This window comes from Chelonia mydas, chromosome 4 (assembly GCF_015237465.2).
Source record: "Chelonia mydas isolate rCheMyd1 chromosome 4, rCheMyd1.pri.v2, whole genome shotgun sequence".
In the NCBI taxonomy this organism is placed as follows: Eukaryota; Metazoa; Chordata; order Testudines; family Cheloniidae; genus Chelonia; species Chelonia mydas.
This window is the reverse complement of record NC_057852.1, coordinates 70,299,350-70,320,629: the sequence shown is the minus strand read 5'-3', so window position 1 is coordinate 70,320,629 and position 21,280 is coordinate 70,299,350. Positions and strand designations below refer to the sequence as shown.

General features: G+C 39.3%; 1 protein-coding gene across 13 annotated transcripts in view; it reads right to left on the bottom strand.

Moving 5' to 3' along the window:
* CLCN3 (chloride voltage-gated channel 3) overlaps positions 1-21,280 on the bottom strand; it is a 130,067-nt gene that overhangs the window by 100,408 nt on the left and 8,379 nt on the right. For 4 of the 13 annotated variants that reach the window (XM_043545976.1, XM_043545980.1, XM_043545973.1 and 1 more), the window contains exons 2-3: positions 19,778-19,990; positions 18,538-18,767 (exon numbers count right to left, since the gene is read on the bottom strand). The exons of 4 other annotated variants lie outside the window; for them this stretch is intronic. The gene's annotated coding sequence lies outside the window, so the exon portion shown is untranslated. Of the gene's footprint in view, positions 1-18,537; positions 19,679-19,777; positions 19,991-21,280 lie in introns of those variants that run through there. 5 more of the 13 variants (XM_043545984.1, XM_043545977.1, XM_043545983.1 and 2 more) reach the window with 3 other exon arrangements.

Sequence of the window (21,280 nt, the reverse complement as noted above, 5' to 3'; positions counted from 1 at the left end):
GGAGCCAAAGGAGAGGAAGTGTGGTTGAAGGACTGAGTAATAAAGACGTCCTCAAGCTATCAGTAAGGGAGCCCTCAGGTAAGGATGAAAAAGAGAAAAGTAGGAGAGCTGTGGGGATTAGCCCCATGCTCCCTTCCATGTGCTTGTGCCTCTCCCCATTTTAGTTTGAACCCTTTTTTGCTGCCACCCACCCCCAATGCTGTTGTATTCCACCCTCCTCTAGTGCAACAAAAACTATGAGGGGGCTGGAACACATGAGTTATGAGGAGAGGCTGAGGGAACTGGGGATGGTTAGTCTACGGAAGAGAAGAATGAGGGGGGATTTGATAGCTGCTTTCAACTACCTGAAAGGGGGTTCCAAAGAGGATGGCTCTAGACTGTTAGCAGATGACAGAACAAGGAGTAATGGTCTCAAGTTGCAGTGGGGGAGATTTAGGTTGGATATTAGGAAAAACCTTTTCAGTAGGAGGGTGGTGAAGCCCTGGAATGGGTTACCTAGGGAGCTGATGGACTCTCCTTCCTTAGAGGTTTTTAAGATCGGGCTTGACAAAGCCCTGGCTGGGATGATTTAGTTGGTCCTGCTTTGAGCAGGGGGCTGGACTAGATGACCTCCTGAGGTCCCTTCTAACCTTGATTTTATGACTGTACTAGTGTGTTTCCCTTGCATACCTTATAAGCTGCTGAGCATTACTTATTTATTGCATCATCATTATTCTGTGCCCCAGTTTATCAATTGACTTTGACCATCTGCCCTAAGAAGGGCTTTCCTAACATTGAGCTGGAAAAAAGACTGAAGTCTGCCTCTTCATCTATTGCCTTTTTCCTGTATCCATTGCAATAGCAGCTGCATGTGGCACCTCAGCTCCATTCACAAGAACAGGCAGGAAATTTCCTTCAACTGTTAACCAAAAGAAGCTCTTTTGTAACGACTAATTCAACATTCTACCTTTCAGATTCAGCAGATACTTTTATAATACCTTTGAATTTCTTGGGTTTCTACTCATCTCACTCAGAACACAAGTTATGCACAAATTTTTTATTGACACGCACACTTCTTTTTGGGAAAGATCAACACCGCTTTCATGATAGAGGACAATGTGTATTTACCTTAGACCCATGGAGAAACAGCTAGTGTTTGAACTACTTTTAATTATGAATTTTTATTTCCAGTGTTGCCAATTCATGAATTTATTATGGCAATTTTGGCCCAGAGGCAGGCAGTGTGGGGTTTACACGAATAGCTCTACACAATTTCAGACTCGCCAAAGTGAAAAAACCCTCTTAAGGCTGCTTTCTCCACTTTTTTGCCTATTCTATATAAGTTCTTATTTTGCCCACTTCACTGTGGTATCTGACCTTCTTCCAGTACTACATTAAGCAACATAAGCCATCTATGACAGATGTTAGTCCTCAATCCTCCTCCTCCCAGGGAAGAATTACTTACACTGTGCAGTGGTGGTTTGGGGTCCCCACCCCACACGGGGAGCTATTCATATAAACACATGCTGTTATGTTTTTGTTAGAGAAGCCAAGTCATAGAAACATGCCTGCAGCTTGGAGCCGAAGGCAGTGAGGCATATGATGGCTCTTAGCTCCTGTGGAAGTTTCTTCTTGAAGAAGTATAGCCAATCACAGCTATTACAGGAAACAAGCAGAGCTCTCCACTACCCCTCAAGGACTGACAACAGTTTTTGGGTGGGGAGGAGGTGAGAGAAAACTGAGCACCCAGTACTATCTGCAGAAGGTGGGAGGGGAGAGGATGAAGCAGAAAGAGCCAAGCAGCTCAGGTTAGCTCTGTACTCCCTTTCTTCATGTGGAAAAATGGGTCTGCGCCTCTCTGTTCCCATCGTCTCTCCATGCAACACCAGGATTGATAAGGGTGAGAAGAGGACTACTTGTCACATTTAAACAAAACGTATGGATACTCAAGGATGGAAACTGACTCCTAATTTAGTCCTGGCAACCAGGAGACCAAAGCGAACCAGGCTCACCTTCTCCTAGAATCTATTGCTATGTTTTTCTTCCCTTAATATACCATCACTTTTCTTTTCACTCAAAGACATGAAGCAAAATTCCATTTTGCAGAGGCTCAGATCTTGCTGTATCAGGAGACAATGTAAGCGAAGATAATGTGATTATTCAGTTCAGGATATGAATGTCACTTCAACAGTATGAGGCCATTTATTCCAATTATAAGACTGACCAAAGGAGTAACTCCTACAATAGAATACTTCACTTAATTCTCATCCCTTACAGAAACCAGTCAAGAAATTTTTCAGTCCAGTCATTTTGGGGATAAAAAATTATGCATATATGCAGCATACATGAATAATTTGCCTATAACGCCTTTCATCATATTTCAAAGTGGTTAAGTATCCCCATTTTACAGAAAGGGAAAATAAGAGGCCAGATACCTTATTTTATCACACAGTGAATCTGATTTTAAGATCAGAAGGGATTGCTATGCAGGGTGGATAAAAATCAGTGATTTTTTTTTTTAAAATCTTTATTTAAAATCAGGTTTTTTAATCTTTTTGAGGACAAAACCAATCTAAAGATAGTTTTTATTAAGACACATTATAGCTCAAAGATCTCTCATCATGGAATAGGGATTATAAATTCTAATTCTATAGTATGAGACAATATATTCATGTAATGTTTAAGAAAAGTTTTGTAAATGAGTTTCAATAGTTCATGGATTAGGGACCCAATCTTATGGGGTTTCAGGGGCTTCTGTATAGATTATTTAGGTTAATCTTTCCATCTACCCAGTGGGACTCAGTCTAGAAGATACAATCAGAGATGCTTAGTTTGTAGTTCTCAAACCGTGGACTTGTGTTCCAGAGGTAACATGCTTGTTAACAGCAAAATTGTTTATAAATATAGAGGTGAGAAATAACAGACCAACTTTATTGTCCCTCTGCAAATTTGTGTACACAGAGTCTATCCTTTACTTCTCTAAAAGTGCAAAGTTTCAAAAAGTTCAATGACTAGAAGATTGTTGGGGGCAGAATAGATCTGGACAAGGAGAAGAAGCCTGGCGATAAATGTGAGAAGCGAGGGACATGTGCTTGTTAAATTATGTGTTTACTACTGAAGGAAAAAAATCCAGAATACATAATGGTATTGTTTTAGTTAACTAAAACAATACCATTTAAATGTCTGTCTGGTGATGTTCTCCAAATACAGCATGGAAAGAAAATCCTCCAAATATTAATGATTAACCTGTTGATCTGGAGATCTTTCACCTCCCTAGGACTTCATAAATAGCTGCTTCAATTACCTTTGGTCAATGAAATAACCAAACAATCATTTTTCTGATATAGCTTTAAAACTGAAAAGTTTTCAAAATAAATCGCTGTTTGAAAATGTATAGTGTACCTTCTGAAAATGAAACCTACATCTGAGTTGTGAAGAATATGTATTAAGGTTATAACAACCAACAAGAATGCACTTTTATGTAGAAAACTCATGATTAAATCGAGTCTTCCTGACTAGTGACTTAAATCAATTTGAATCAAATCCACCCTGTCACTAGGCTCATTTAGCCTGACCTCTTGCTTTGCACAGCCTATTGAATCTTACCTGTAACTTCTGCATCAAGCTCCTGATTTCTTTTCCAACTATTGCACATTTTTGAGAGATCCTGTCTTGATTTAAATACTGCAAGCGATGAAGAATCTACCACACCTCTAGGTATATTTGTTTCAAATGTGTACCTTTATTTTTTGTTCTGAGTTTATCAACTCTCAGCTTCATAGATTCCACTGTGAGAAGGGATCACTGTGATCATTTACTCTGATCTCCTATATAGTACAAGGGCACAGAACTTCCCCAAAATAAATCCTGTTACAACTACAGCATCTCTCTTGAAAAGCATCCAATTTTGATTTAAAAATTCCTGGTGAAAGAACCTATCACAGCCTTTGTTAAATTGTTCCACTGATTGATTACCCTCACCATTAAAAGGTTAAACTTTTATTTCCATTAAAAGTTTACCTTATTTCCACTCTGAAAGTCTAACTTGAACTTCCAACCATGGATCTTATCATACCTTTGCCTGTTACAGAAGACCCTACCATCAATTACTCATTATGCCTATTTCTCTGTTAGACTAAAGAACCATCTACTTTCAGAAATCTCTTCCCCACAGAGGTATGCAGACACCATGATCAAGTTATCTCTTAACATTCTCTTGGATGAACTGAACAGATTGAGCTTCTTAAGTCTCACTGTATGGCATGTTCTCCAGACCTCATTCTTCTGTATTTGTTCTGAACCCATTCAAATTTTTCTACATTCTTTTTGATGTATGGACACCAGAACCAGATATAGTAACAATCTTATATAGAAAGGTAATACCACCACCCTAACCCTAGTTAATATTCCCTTGCTTATACAGCCAAGGATTGTATTAACCCTCTTAGCTACTGCATCGCACTGGAGCTCATTTTCAATTGGCTATCTACTGTGACTCCTCAATCCTTTCCAGTGCCAGTGCATTCTAGGATACTCCCTGTGACCTACATTCTTCGTTCCCTCATGGGTTTTTTATTAGAGCCAAATACAAGATCATACATGTTGCTCAAATCAGCCCACCTTACCAAGTGATCTAGATTGCCTGTACAAGTAACTTGCCCCCATCATTATTTACTTCTCTAACAATCTGTATCATCTGCAAACTTTTCCAACACTGATTTTATATTTTTTCCAGATCATTGATAAAGATATTGAACAGCATTGGGCCAAGACAGATTGCCACAGGATCCCATTAGAAATACTTCCATCAGATGACAATTCACCATTCACAATTATTACTTGTGCTGTATCAGATAACCTGTTTCTAATCCATTCAATATGGACTTCACTGATTTTTGTAGAGCACTTTTTTTAATGCCATACAGGAATACGTATATTATGTCAGTTACATTTAACAACCAACCTTGTGATCTGATCAAAAAGCTACATCAAGTTTGATGTCTATTAATGATCCATTAAACCATGCTGAATGGCATTAATTATGCTTCCATTCTTTAATTTTTCCACTGATTCACATATTAGCCTTCCCATTACTTTATGTAGAACTGATGTCAGCTAAGACCTATAGTTACCCAGGTCATTACATTTACTCTTTTTAAATACTGGGAAAATTAACTTTTTCCCTCCTACTCTTCTGGAATTTCCTCAGTGTTTCAAGATGTTTAAAATAAACAATAGTTGACAAAGCTTCTCTGCAAAGGGTTTTTTTAAAAATACTCTTGTGTACAAATTACTCAAGGCTGAAATTATTTTTAAAAAAGGGCTACACATGGCCTTACTCCACTTCTTATAGAAAAAGGTTTCAGGAGATACAGAATGAGGAGATGATTTATACAAAAGTGGTGACTCATCTGGGGGATTACCTCCTCAAAAGGGCCAAAAGTCAGGATAATTACCTTAGACAGGCTCTATGAAATGGTTTGGTTGGCAAAGTTTTACAATTTGTGTTTACATGACCTTAAAACAAGATTAATGGATAAGCTGCCAGGAGACCATTGGAGGCTGATGAATATGTGGCTAGCAAGTTTGATTCTGAGAAGCATAAAGGAGGCACCTATGTGCGCCCTTCCCCCCACCCCGATATGAAAGAGTGGTAAAACCATTCTGGGGTGAGCAACCTATCATCAGGAAAGACCACCTCAGAGGGACCCTAGGAACAGTGGGACGAAGTGGTGTCACATCTACCAGACCAGGCCATAGCACTATAACATCATCATTATTGGATGGACTGGGCATCCAATAATGAAGTGTGGGATGTCCCTCCAGAACCATGCACAAGTTTATAGAGTTAACTGTGTTTCCGCTTGTCAAGGTTCCTTCCCCACTCTGAACTCTAGGGTACAGATGTGGGGACCTGCATGAAAAAACCCCTAAGCTTATTTTCACCAGCTTAGGTTAAAACTTCCTCAAGGTACAAACTATTTTACCTTTTGCCCTTGGACTTTACTGCTGCCACCACTAAGCATCTAACAAATATACAATTGGGAAAGAGCCCGCTTGGAAACGTCTTTCCTCCCAAACCCTACACCCCCTTTCCTGGGGAAGGCTTGAAAAAAATCCTCACCAATTTGCATAGGTGAACACAGACCCAAACCCTTGGATCTTAAGAACAGTGAAAAAGCAATCAGGTTCTTAAAAGAAGAATTTTAATAGAAGTAAAAGAATCACCTCTGTAAAATCAGGATGCTAAATACCTTACAGGGTAATCAGATTCAAAACACAGAGAATCCCTCTAGGCAAAACCTTAAGTTACAAAAAGACACAAACAGGAATATACATTCCATTCAGCACAGCTTTTTATCAGCCATTTAAACAAAACAGATTCTAACACACATCTAGCTAGATTACTTACTAAGTTCTAAGACTCCATTCCTTTTCTGTTCCCGGCAAAAGCATCACACAGACAGAGCACCTTTGTTTCTCCCCCGTCCAGCTTTGAAAGTACCTTGTCTCCTCATTGGTCATTTTGGTCAGGTGCCAGCGAGGTTATCCTAGCTTCTTAACCCTTTCAGGTGAAAGGGTTTTTCCTCTGGCCAGGAGGGATTTAAAGGTGTTTACCTTCCCTTTATATTTGACACCTCCCTCTACATGCTGAGAGAGTTACACAGCCATTTTTCCTGAGGCACATGTTGTACAGGCTTTGCAGAGTTCACTCAGCCACCTATACACACAGAAACAGTAGATCCCCAAAATGGAGGCAGAAGGTGGAAGTTAAAGGGTAGATATTCCAGGAAGCACTATTCTCCGCAGGGTAAGATATAAGCCTCTGACACAAACTATCAAAATCAGAATAAAAGAATGAGGGACTCAGGCTACACCAATTTTTCCTGAATATTCTAATGAGAGGTGAGGGGCAGGAGAAGAGACCACAACCCACACACATAAGGACGTTTAGTTACTGATTAGCGCAGCCCTTACTTGTTTTGTACCTACATGGAGAAGATCAGGCATAACTAGATATCTAGACCTGAGGAAGAGCTCTGTGTAAGCTCAGAAGCTTGTCTCTTTCACAACAGAAGTTGATTCAATAAAAGGTATTGCCTCACCCCACCTTGTCTCCCTAGAGATAACTAGGTTATGCATTCAGTTTCCACTAGAAAGTCTTCGATTGCTGATTTCTGTAAAGCACAGGACCAAAGGCATCTTTCTTTTCTAAACTGTTGCCATTCTTATTCAAAACCTACAGATGAAAGGTCAGGCAGCAGCAAAGATTTACTGATTATCTGAGTCAGCTAATAGGTCTCTCTACAGAGTGATGTGGACTACACCAGCCTCAGGAGAATGAGAGTCCTGCTTATGCCAACATCCATTCCTATAAACTCCATAGCAAAGGTTCCCAGGATTGCTCAATACCTGTGTCCTCCATATAAGGGTATACAGCAGAAAGAAAGCCAAACTGATACAGGGAAACTGGCCCTTTCTTGGAAAATGAAAAATATGTTTTAGAAAACAAGAAGTTCACAAATTGCACAGCAGTGCTCAAATTAATATTCACTCAGGTCTTTGACAATTTCAGCTCTGTATTTTGTGTTTTTGGTTTGGTTTTGTTTTTTGCCTCTGTGCAGCCTATCTACAAACTTTAATAATAAAGCTCAGCACAGCTGAATAAAATGGCAGCTTATTCCCCAAGCCATCAAAAGTGCAAAACTTGGCAAAGGCAGTAACTAGTCAGCACAACTGAATACAACAAATTGGGTATTACAGGTAAAAACTACTGAAAGTTAAGAGTGGCAGCTATGATGCAGACCTCTTTCCCCTCATTGCAGCGCACATTCCCTCCAAAACCTATAAGGGACCTCCCTCTGAGAGAAACTTTCAGATGAAAGAAGGCTAAAACAGACAATGTTTAGAATACCTCTGATATAAACGAACATTTTAATTTTAATTGTGTACACACACTTCAGTAAAAGAGATGAATTATAGATATTTGCTGAAAATCTGGAAAATACCAGGATTCTAAGGGAATGTCTACACTGCAATTGGAGGTGCAACTGCAGCATGTGTAGACACAGATTAAAGCTAGCTTTAATCTATTTAGTTCATGTATCAATAGCAGTGAAGCCACCACAGCATAGGCCTCAGTCTGGGCTATATAAAGATCCTGCATATATAATCACATTCTTTCTTCACCCCGAAATCCATGCTTTGGTACCTTCACTGTTGTTTATTCCCATACTAGCTTTAATCTAGCTAGCTTGGAATGCAGTCAAACCTCCCATAACTGTGCAGACATATCTTAAAAGTTAAGATTCTTACCAGTTAAAATGAATGTTCTTAACACCATATTTGCTTGGTAACAAATGCACTAATTGATGTGGTCAAGCAATTTCAGTTATGACCCTGGGATCTGACATCATAACTTCGCAACAGTAAACAAACTGAATTTTCCATAAAAAAACATCTAGACAGAATTCCCAACCAGTTCTACTTATCCAATCAAGGAGCTGTCTGGATTAAACAGACATCCTTTCCACTGTATTAAACACAGAAGGGAACCGTATAAAGAGCTGTAATATTTTAGTACCTCACCCAAGATAGTCAGTGTCAATGGGGAAAAAGTGGAGTAGTCAACATCATACATGGGAGTTAAACAAAGCATCCTCCTTTTCCCTTACCGATGCAGCCAGCTGCATCATTACTCCAGTCAGGCGATGCAGGAACACTTACTGGTCCCCCAGCTCTAACCAGATACCAAGAAAATGCTCTTTAAGGCTTGATTCTGCTTCCTTTACTCACGCTGAGCAGCATCAGCGATTTCAGCAGAACTGATTGCAAAGTTAGGTTCTACTAAATGTAAAAAGGGTGGCAGAACTGCATTTGTATTTGAGTCAGAGACATGAAGAATGTAGGACTCAGTCTGATTAAAACAAGTAAATGATCTGGCATACAGTGGTAATGCTGTGCTACTGTAATGTTAGGAGTCATATGATTTGGAGCACAACTTTCAGGATACATGGCAGGGCCCATGTGTTTTGCCTGACATTTGAGAAGAGTTAAGGGAGACTAGAGTATTCCCTTGTGTGTTGGAGTTATTTGCATTCACAGCTTCTGTTTCTTCAAGGGGTGAGTTGACTGAAATTTTGTATTTTGTTTTATAGTTTTAAATAATTGGCAGGGCACTAAGTTTGGTATGGACACTTTTTATAGCTCAAACTAAGAGGGGAAAAAAAGTTATCCTAAAAAGCCTTCTCCAGACATATGAGCCACTGAAAACTCCTATGTCAAGTTGCTCAAAAGATCAAGTAGATATGAGTGGTACATAGTGTAACATCATAAGAAAACACATCACTGTTATGTACGACATCCAGTAAGGAAAGGACAATAGCTGTAACAATATTGAATTGAATTAAACACAACAGTAAATTTGTTTAAATGTTTTAAGAGATTATAATTTTAAGCCTTGACATATCAAATTAAACCTAAATCCAATACAAAACAGGTTTATTTTTAAAAGAAATGTTGTTAGAATTTAAGTAACAAAATGAAGTCCAATTTAAATCATTTTTAATTTTTTCAAAAATTTTTTATCCACCTTGTTGACTGCCACTAGTAACAGGAAATTGCCACCCGTCATTTGCACTTGATGACAAAAAAACAAGACAACTTTTCATACCATTTACAGCTGTGTTCCCCATATAATTTGACTTGACTTGTTCTAAAACACACATAGCAACACATAACATTATGAAAATATCAGGCAACTTTCAGCATAGAAGAGGAGACAAAATACTGTTACTTCTTTAAAAGTGAATTAAAAAAAATAAAATTACAGATCCATTAAGTTCTAATTAAAAGAAATGAGAGCCTCCTGCAGAAAAAAGGGATGTGCAATAAGACAGCATTTAAGTACACACTCTAGATTGGAAAATTATATAGGGAAGTTCAGAAATAAATAAGTAAAAGAAAGAAGTTTACCTTTGTGGTATAATGCAATCTGGTATTTTTCACATATGTTATAACTTTAAGCAGAAGCTAGTACACAGACCTAAGTTACTGATTCCATATTGCATTCTCTTAAGACTACATTTCTCTCAGACATGAAATGTACTGAACTTGAGTTAAAGGCTAAAGGGCACAGAATAGTGAAATATTGAATGGTACATACCAATATAGAATTGGAATTTTACCTCTATATTGAACTTTCTTGTCCTCTTGAAAGCAGTTACCACTAAATACTCATCTCTGAGGGCACTTTTTATGCTCTCACTCAGCATTTAAAATTCTGAAAAAGCCACTAGCCTACTTATAACTGAACTTGTGCTCCTAATCATATGACTCCTAATGTTAGTAGAACTGTAGTGCCATTATAGTTAAGGAGAAGTTACACTTTGAAAATTTTCAGAAGTGCTAAAGTTACTTAGGAGCCAAAGGCCCACTTTCAGAACTGACTTCGGCATTTGGGATTGTAAATCTCACTGAAAGTCAACAGAACTTGGTCTTGTTTACATACACAAATTGTACTACTTTAACTATATTAGTTTAGTTAAGAGCACAACTCAATTAGCATAGATAATCATCTCAGCGTAAGAGTGGTTATACCTATATACTGAATTCCTGTACAGCCGGGGTTCCCAAACTTGGTTCGTGGCTTGTTCAGGGTAAGCCCCTGGTGAGCTGAGAGACACTTTGTTTACCTGAGCATCCACAGGTAGGGCCGCTCACAGCTCCCAGTGGCCGTGGTTCGCTGTTCCCAGCCAATGGGAGCTACGGCGCTTACCCTGAACAGGCTGCAAACCAAATTTGGGAACCCCTGCTGTACAGGAAGAGGAATTAGCCATACTGGTATAAGACACCTATACCATTATAACTGCATTCACATGAGTGATAATACCAACACAAAAATATGTTTACACCAATCGATAGGCCCCTTTGGAAATTCTACCTTCTCTTACCTATCTGATATGGGAGTCAGTAGCTTCGCAGGGTCAAAATAAATGTGGTTAAAACTCAGCACACACATTCTCATCTTGGAAATTTGTAAACAAGAAAGTTTCCACCTACTTGGCTATTTAAATCCAGTGAGGGGGCAGGGGAGAGAAGATTCCCTCACAACCCCACAAAACTAACTTAAAAAATTAAGTTCCTTTGAATCCTTCATAAATAAATATGCATGAAATCTCACTAATCAAATGTGTTTAGGTTTTATGCTCTTTAACAGTAGGATATGGGTAAAATCCACAAAGCAACAGTTCCTCTGGCTAAGTCAGATTAGAGATACACACACACACAAGGCATAATCCCTACGGCTTGAAATGAATCTTAAAGGGTGTACTACCAAGTGGGGAAAAAACCCTTGTAAGTTTAATATACTGTGTAAGACCCATCTAGAAACTCGAAACCCTCTGCATCAGCTAGCTTGAAATCTTTATTCAGTGTCAGCTTTAAGAAACAAAGTTGGTGAGATATGTTTTAATTGATCAATTTCTGTTTAAGAAATGGCATATAAACCAACAGCACTTATCCTTTTTACTTCCTTAGTTTCACAAGTACCATTAATGACAGTGAAAAATCTGAGAATAAGGTTAATTGGTTAATTTGTACTCCCTCTTGGCAGCTGGATGCCTATGCAGCAATGAAATTAACAGTGGCTATTTAGAAACTATATATATTTTGATAGTGAAATGTAACATTTAAGTAATTGAATTCCTACCGGATAATTATACAATGTAACATGCCTTTTTAAAATTATATTAATGAACAACCACCCCACCCGCAAATCCTGATGTAAAAAGTAACGGCTAAATTCATTTAAACGGAAGTAAACTGCTAGAGACACATTTGTAATGATAAATGTTTAGTGATTTTGAAAGCAACAATAGGGGATTCAGCCAGCTTTCCAAAAAATAAAAATTTGAAACTAAACCCAGACCTTTGACCTTTAGTGTTAGAGGTATGAATTCAGAAATTGTAAACATGCTTGACTTGTGACTGAGGCAACTTCCTGTTCAAGAGGCATTTTACTTTCCCCACCATAAGGCTGAATCAGGTAGATGGCAAGTATTGTCTTCAGACATCTTGTGGATACGTAGGGGACCCCTAAAAATGGAAAGGGAGAATGTGGCAGGAGGCCTGGGATGACCATCTTTTAAAGAGCAGAACTTCAGGGGTTGCTATCCAAGAGGTAAAATGGATATTTTAAAGGGACAGAATGAGAGCAGCCCAGAGAGATCATGGAATGGAATGTTGTTAGAAATGATCAATTAAAAGGCTTTTGTGAGACTACTTTCCTGAAGGCAATTCTTTAAACATATGCACAAAGAATTAGTTTGTCAAGTTCTTGGTCTCTTGGTATTAACACAACAATTGAAAAATTTAACTTACCCACATGCCTGTAGAACACACATGTTCGTTTTTTTGGTAAGAGAAAAAATACTGAGATTGGTTTTTAATTGCCATCAATCATGGGGGGAAAAAATTCTCCATGTATTGGCAAGTTTCCATAACAATTTTGCAAAGTTATTGTTTCACATAATATCCAGAATTTGCTATGTCTGAGGACAAAGAAAAGTGTACATCAAACTACTCCCCATTATGGAAGACAACTCAACTGAAAAGTCTGTGGAGAAAAATTATTAAATACTCATTTCAATTTGATTTTCTGATGGTAAAAATTCAGTACATTTACTCATTCTTAGTTTATATCCAAAATGGTAAGAGGCTTTCTGCAAAGCAAGCAGCAGAAGCAATAAACTTAAGACAGAGGGGAAAAAAAAAAAAATCAAAGGGAGACTTCTAGAAAGAAAACCTAGATTTGTTAGTTCATTTTCACTCACTGGTTCTGTAAAGTTAGTGGGAAACAAAAGGAAGTCATTTGACATTTACAAAAGCGACAGCTGATAAAAGAGAACCTCAGAAGTGTTATAGTAAAAATAAAGAGTGCTAAGAGAAGATCTGTCTTTTATTGAATGAATAAAGTTAATGTCGAGACCAACAGAAAAATCCACTGAGAGAATAAAGATTTTTGAGAGGAACTTACAGGAAAAGAACCTGGGTATGATAGGATCCTTTAAGGAGAATGGGTATTTGAAATACAAGTTTTAACTGGTGGTATGTCAAGACATTTGGACACCGCAATCACCATATGATTAGTACTTTTACATACTATTAAGGTGGCTGAAACTGTCCAAAACTAAGACAGAGAAGTGACTTTAAATTATGCAATTTTGACAGCTACTGTAGCATATCAGGGTTTTTTTAGATTAACAACTAAAGGACAATTAAGTTTTAGACATTACCCATTCAACCTGTTGTTTTCAAAGAAATAACATTTTACAGATGTTGCATATACAAAATGAATTTCCTGACTTGTGACTAAGGTGTCAACCATAAAAATGGATTAAAGTAGTATTCATTTCTTCAAGTATTTCTTCCACAGAAAAGTAAGTTTTCAAATAAGCATAGGTTTGCATTTTATTACACATCCACCTGAAATTTGGAAGTCCACACACGTTAAACAGCTTTCCAGAAATTTTAAATTATTAAGCAATTTTTTCAAATATGGCGCTGCTGTGAACAAGAAGCCAAAGTCAGCCAATCGGACTGAGGTACATTATTTAAATGTGCTATACTTTGTTGGATAATTTAAATGAGGCTTAAAATGGTCTCTACTGCATGGCCTAGGTGCAGTGCTCAGCCCCAAGCAAGAGGGAGCCGAGCGTGTGGTCACACATATGAGCCGAGAAGGTCAGAAAGAAATGACAAACTACAGTGCTTTTAAACTTGAAGTGGGCTATCACTGAAAAATTTAAGGATTATTTAGTGTACTCTAAATTCACAGTAATCTCAGACCACAATCCGCTCCAATACCTGGCAACAGCTAACTTAGGTGCAATTTAACACCGCTGGGTGGCCTAACTCACTGAGTTCACTCTTGAAGTACAGTATAAACCTGGAATGTAGAACATCAATACTGACACTCTGTCTAGATTGCCTCTGGAGGAGGAATCGGAAGAAGGCGAGGATCTGGAGAAAGACTTCTGAGTCATTCCTGCAGATGTTGTGCAGACGTGTTTGTGGCTAGAGAATCCAAAGCCCGAGGATGAAGTGACGGTAAAGGACGCAGTACAAAACCTGGTAAAAGGGGAGAGCGCAATAATCTCAGGGTACTCGTAGGAGGAGATTCAAACTCTGCAATGAGAAGGTGACATTGGACCTGTCTTAGTGGCAGTCATGAGCCGAACAAGGCCAGACTGGAGATTTGGGGCCAGATACCCCCAGTCTAAGAAGCTAGCCAGACGGTGGGAATGACTTATGTTACCCAGAACAACACTCCATGGTGTAATCTATCATCCCCAAGATGGTGAAGAAGTGTGGCAGTTAGTGGTGCCTGTGTCACTACGCCATCAAGTTTATGAAGCCAGGCATTATCATGGGGGGCATTTTGGAGACAGGAGCACTCGAGGTGATGAGGAGAAATTATTACTGGCCCACAATCGGTAGCGACGTGCAATCATGGATCAGTCAGTGCAAACTGTGCGCCCTAGCCAAGGATGTGTTTCCTCCCAACTGGGCCGCTTTGCCTATACTAATGTGACTGCCCCAATGGAGGTCCTAGAGATGGATTACACACGGCTAGAAAGATCTTCAGAGGGGTATGAGAACATACTCATTATCACAGACGTGTTCATGATTCATTGTTGCAGTTCCAACTAGAAACCAGACAGCGAGGACAACGGCTGTAGCCCTCATAAAACACTGGTTTGTGTGCTAGGGTTGTCCAGCACGGTTACACTCAGATCAGGGGAGGATTTTGAATCAGAGGTGATATCTAAATTGTGTAAACTGTATGGCATAGCCAAACACCTAACACCCTCCTATCACCTGCAAGGAAACACTCAGTACAAGAGATTTAACCGGACAATGCATTACATGCTAAGAACACTCCCACCTGAAAAGAAGCGAGCCTGCCAGGAACATCTCCCCGAGCTGGTGTTGGCCTACAACAGCCATGTCTGTTCGTTTACAGGTTACGTTCCTTTTTCATCTCATGTTTAGGAGGGATCCCAGGGTGCCATTGAATATTCTGGAGAGAGGGCCCTGAGGAGGATGAGGTGACCAATTTGGATGACTGGGTCAAAGGTCACCATGACAGGCTGAAGACAGTCTGTGAAGTTGCTCTCACTACGACTGAAGACACAGCCCAAACTAGGAAAAGGACTTATGATCACAAGTCCAGTGAGGCCCTCATCAGGCCTGGTGACCGTGTACTGGTTCGTAACCACAGACACCGAGGGCGTAATAAAATACAGGACAAGTGGGAGTCAAATCCCCACATTATAGTTGCTCACTACAATCCTGAGCTACCAGTTTACACCATCTGGCCTGAACGAGGAGGTCCTGAGAGAGTAGTACATAGGGACCAGTTTAAACATTGCACTCTTAGTCCAGTCATGGACCATAGAAGATGTAGATCAGTATACCCTGAGGAGACTGAAACCAATTGGGGGATGGTTCTAGTCCCATAAACCGAATACAGAAGGGAACAGAGTGGGGCAAACCCTAACAAGAATAACCAGATCCCTCAAACTGACCCAGTATTACCTGACGACAGAGAAATAGAAAATGTGGGTAACAAACCACCCATCTTAAGAAGGTCCCAGAGGACTCATAAGGGTGTACTTCCTGTTAGAGATGATTATTGGTTCTAGTATCTATGTAGTGTTTTAATGAATATGGTCATGTATAGTATGAAGTGGATGTGGAATGTTAAATATTCTTTTGATAATTGTTAATGAATTTTTGATATGACATGATGCGGATATGTTATTACTATGGGGCCAGGATGTATTGGTGTGAATATTGTGGCTCTGGCAGAATTTTAGCAAGTGTGAATGTAAGGGGACTGTTGCCCCCTTACTAACATTCAGTGGGGGTGTTTTGGTTGGCTAGCTCCCAGTACTAAAAGAGAAAGGGTCAATGGGAAATCAGGACCCTGAGACTGACAGTCCCCAGGGGCAATGGGGAGAGGCCAACGCTCTAGGTCAGCCTGATTGACAGGGCAGGCAGGCTAATCAGGGAGTCAGTATGGGTCCTGTCCTCCGTGTGAGCCGGAATTGCCTGAGGCAGAGCTAAGGAGAAATTAGGGGCCAAAGCAGAGCTGGGCCAGCCAGAGGTGCCAGAAAAGCAGCCCAGGAAGCAGGTCAGAGTTGGGAGCGGAGCTGCAGCCACAGAGCCAGGTGTGCTGAGCAACTGGGGCCAGCCAAAGGGGGACCCTGGGCAAAGGGCCCAGCACAGAAAGACACCCCCAGCCAAGAGTCCTTGCAGGCCAGACTGGGAAGGGAATCTTAACCTGATGGGGGCTGACACTGGGAAGAATGGTCCCACCACCCAAAGCCCAGAGGTGTGTGGCCACCATCACTGCAAGTGTCCAACCCACAGCATCCCTGTAGTACACCCAGGGCTGGAGACCTACAAGGAACAGACTGAACTGCCCTGATATTCCAGAGACACTGTTTGTAATGTTCCCTGCCACAGAGCGGGGTGATGTGTTTTCCTTATTTTTTTTAAATTAATTGTTGATTAAACAACTTGTATTTGTTTTAAATTGTATGTAATGATCAGGGAGTCAGGGAAGTGCCCAGTGCAGAGAGAGTACCCTGCAGTGGGGACACCCTAGCCCCTGTCCTAGGTGACCACAGCAGGGTTGGGGGGGGGGGGGGGGGGTTGAGCCCTCCAGGAATCCTGGGCCCAGCCTTGTCAGGGTTACAAGGACCCTGCCAGACAGGAGAGTGGAAGGGAAGTCCTCTGGGAAAAGGAAGTGGGAGCGAGGACTCAGATCCTTTCCTGGCTTCTGCACTACCCTGGTGAAGTGGGCTAGCGAAAGTTCCCCACAATAGCAGAACCATTCCCCTGCTTACATTTACACAACCCCCATTTTAAAATATAAATCTCAAACTACAACAGATTATTCTTACTACATTTTTAAAAAACTATTTTAGAAATTATATCAAGACATATCAGGTAGACAGTAATGCATAACTAACATTGAAGCATGAACCCATTTATATTTCACATTTTTATTCATTTTTGCCATACTTGCTAGTTTTCTTTTATTTAAAAAAAGATTACTCTTGTAGTAGTGTTAATGCCATTTATGACATTAGACCACAGAAATGCACTTCAACAAATTCAGCATTACGACTTTACTACAGGATCAAACCAAAGGGGAACTACAAAGAAATTTCCACATAACTCTTGGAAAGGGAACTTTTTCCACCAATTGATTTATTTCAGTCTTGTGACAAAGCTCAATTAGTCACAACAGAATGTATAACACAACTAACCAGCAGTTATATTTTACAAGTCACTTAGAGTTCAAGATTTATTTACTGTAAATTAAGTTTGATTTACTAAGGAGTGGTCTACACTAAAAAGTAAGATCAAACCAGCTATATCGCTCCAGGGTATGAAAAATCCACATTGCTGGGCAACACCACCACTAGAATTAAAGGCAACAATGCTTTTCCCACTAGCATATTCCCACCTTCCTCTCAAATCTTCTACACAAAAGTAGAACACTTCAGTAGTTTGTGATCAAGCCAAAGACATTATTTATGCCACTAATCTTTCCTTGTCAGCACTACTATGCATCTTGTCCAATCTAGAATGTCAGACCAAATTAAAAATGTCATCTTTCATAAAAAACTGAGACCAAGTATTAATGTTTGACACAGAAAATTCTCAATCTACATTTTGCTTGTACATAAATTTGATACATTTATAAAAAAATCTCAAAGGATTTGTCAGCATATTCTCCTTATACATGGGTTTCATAGCTTAGTTCATGAAGTTAAGATGTTACATAATTTAAAATACAGTACAAATCTTTTCAGTGATTTACATAATTAATATGTATTCAGGAAAGTAACATAATTGAAGTCAAATGAATGTGTAACAAACAAAAGGTTTGCAATCAAGAACATTAAATCTACTACAAAAGGTTGGCTTGCAATGCATGTGTACAACCATAGAGTGTGGCAAGGAAGTTTAACTTCAAAATAGACAGATTCTATACAAAAGTTTACATGAGTTCAGGCTGAATCACATAATTGAGCAGTCACTGTCCACATGGGTTAAGCCCAACATTTAGGTTCCAATTTAACAAATCCCAAAAGTAAAATAGTTCCAGTGATTTTTTTTTAAACTAATTTTGTTTAAAGTTAAGGGTTCCCTCGGAGGGCCATGAACTAACACGCTATTACCATTTTGTGAGTGCGTGAAAATCAGAAAATGAAACTGATCAGTCTAGTTTCGTTGTCCATATAAATAAACTACATAAACAATTAAAAGCTAGATTGCTAAAATATAGTTTAAAAATCTCTCACATTGAGACACAAGGGGATTTATATATATTATACTGTAAGTATACTTTAATTATCTTCCTAAAGGTTTTGCTCTTTTGTACACTCCAGAGCAGAGACTTAATTCCATGTAACAACAATTAAGAAGTTTTTCATTAACAGGGTATTAGACTGGAAGCTTAAAAAAAAAACTCCCTACCTTAATAAAAACGACAGAAGGAAGTATACAATCCACTGGATTTGACACTAGTTTAAATGTGGAATTAGAGTTTGGGACCCCTTTGCAAACAAGATCCGGAGAACTCAATATAATCCTTAACTACTTTCCACCACCCTCTTGGGTCATCACTTTGATCTGATTCTCTCAGACCCAATCCAAATCTCGTATCAATCCTCACTGGCTCTTGCTCAATTGCTCCCAGTTCTGACCTAAGGGAAAAAACAAACCATTTAAAAAACATTTAATTCTTACTGCTGTGATCCTCTGCCAGCATTAATCTGCTAGGACACAAACACCACTTTTCTTCACGAGCAAGAACATGTAACAGAGAACGATTCTGTGTACCAAAGCCAACAGGACAAGTAGACTAATGTCACAGACAACTGTGGAATTAATTTTTTTTTAATCTTGCTACTTTATTCAGGCCATTGAAAGGTAAAAGTATGGGCAAGTGTGGACACATTTTTAAAAAGTAGTTAAATACATCACAATACCCAGAACCACTATGAACCCAAAGAAAATTATTTCATACCTACAACCCTAAGTAAACAGCTTTTCATTTTAATTCTGCATTTGATCTTTCCTTTTGACCCCTAACTTGCTAAAAAAAATATGCTGCTTCCCATCTGAAGTTTCATATAAATTCTCTTCTGTCTAGAGAAAATGTGGCAAAAATTTAGTTTAATCTGAAACTATCTTCAGAGACAGGAGTTAGAACATTTCCCAGAATACCATATTCTCAAAAATAGCTTGGTCTTGATTAACTAAATAGATTGAGCTCCTTGTGTGTCTCATTATAGGATGTTTTGCAATCCTTCAGTCATTCTTGTGGCTCTTCTCTGACTCTCCCCAAGTTTTCAACCTCCCTCTTGGATTGACACGAAACTTGGACACAGTGTTCCAGAAGCAGTTGCACCAGTGCCAAATACAGAGGTAGTATAGCCTACCATGCACAACACTCAATATAAGTGAATGGGCATGGATACCACCCTCTTGCACTCTTCAATACAGGATTGAGGCATACTGGCATGGCTGCGTATGAGGAAGCATTTATCTACAGATACATACCATTTTGTATCTACAGATGAATGGATTTCAGTCTTGGCTCTTTCATAAGCACTAAGGGCTAGACTGACAAAGGGATTGAGGCTTTGCAACACACAGCATTGCACCACCTAATGTTTTAAGGCTAAGTAGATTTAGAAAGTTTAATTAAAACCTTGGGGGTCGGGGGGTGGAGGATCCTCTGTTATCCCACCGTACTCCTGAAGCTGTGTTCTCTCCTCTTGACTTCCTTGAACAATCGCTATCCAACAGCACTCCAGTTTCTGTACTGGCCATGGACATTTTGGTATGTACATTCCTCCCACTAGCAAGGACTGGTGATGTCTGTCTTTATTCTCTACCTCCGCTCTTGAATTCAGCAGCTCCACTAGGAAAAACAGTCAGTCCCTGGGTCAGTATTACTTTCTAGATAGTAGAAGTAAAATCAGCTAAGCTTCTTAGGCAGAAGAATACACATCTGCAATGCAGCATCCCCCCATGACTATGACAATTAATTTCTCAGGATTTAAATAAATAGTCATAGGTCTAAAAAAGGAAAATAAAGAAATCTATGAATGCCATAAGCCCTATGACAATCTTAATTCTCTATCAGACATGTATGAAAGGATGTATGGCAGCTGGTGGCAGAAGAGCCCACAATCAGCTAAGCCTCAATTTCCTTTAAGGAAGAGCCCACAAGCTGCAAAGGTTTGGGGAAGCTGAATGAGAAGTAAAGGCAGGCCAAGCAACTAGAAAATTCAAGGGGAAAAAAGATAACTGGAAGGACAGATAAGGGTGGTAAACTTCAAACAATCTAAGATCCAGAGAATAACAGAATGGTACAGCTCACAATTCCACCTCCTTTCTTTCCATTCATTTCCAGGTGTCTGTGTCAGATGACACACTAGACAGAAAATAGAGGGCTATATTTACTATGTGTGTATCATGCATAGCAGAATGGGACTTTGATTGCACTTAGGGACTCCAACCACATTACAACTGCAATCCTCCAACACACTTTCCTCTTTTAGTCCTTAACAGGTCTCAACCTGTCAGTGCCTAAGTGCAAACATCGCCTCCTATTAACTTGACAACGTAATCTTATTAGTGCCAGAATATATACCCCAGCCAACTACCTACGACCCTTCCGATCAACCAGTCAGTTTACATTCTCTATTACCAGAGCCAAGTTCAAAGAACTCATGAAAGAAAAAACTCCTTTACATTAAGTACCCACATCAATATTTTAAAATATTTGAGAAAGTTCCAAAGCAGTTTAAATAAATATTTATATCTTAAAAAGAGTTGTCAATTTACAACTTTATAACAATGTTTTGAAAATGGAAAGTTTGAAAGACAGGAAGCTTGTTCCACAAACAAGTTTAACCCCAACCCTGTAACACGCATCCTCCTCTGCCTATTCACCACAAATCTCTTTATTCCCAAACCTTCCCTTAATCATTAAGAACCACCTTTTATCAACTGAAGGCTCTCCTCTAGTTCACACAAACATTACAGCCTCACCTCCTAACCATATGCAGTCCAGACACACTACTCTCTCCCCTGTATTATTCCACTACAACAGAGAGAATCCAAATCTAATTCATCCACTTTATATAAAGATTAAATTGACATTGCCTCTATTGCCGTAGGCTTAGAAGACCCTAGCCTACAGGAA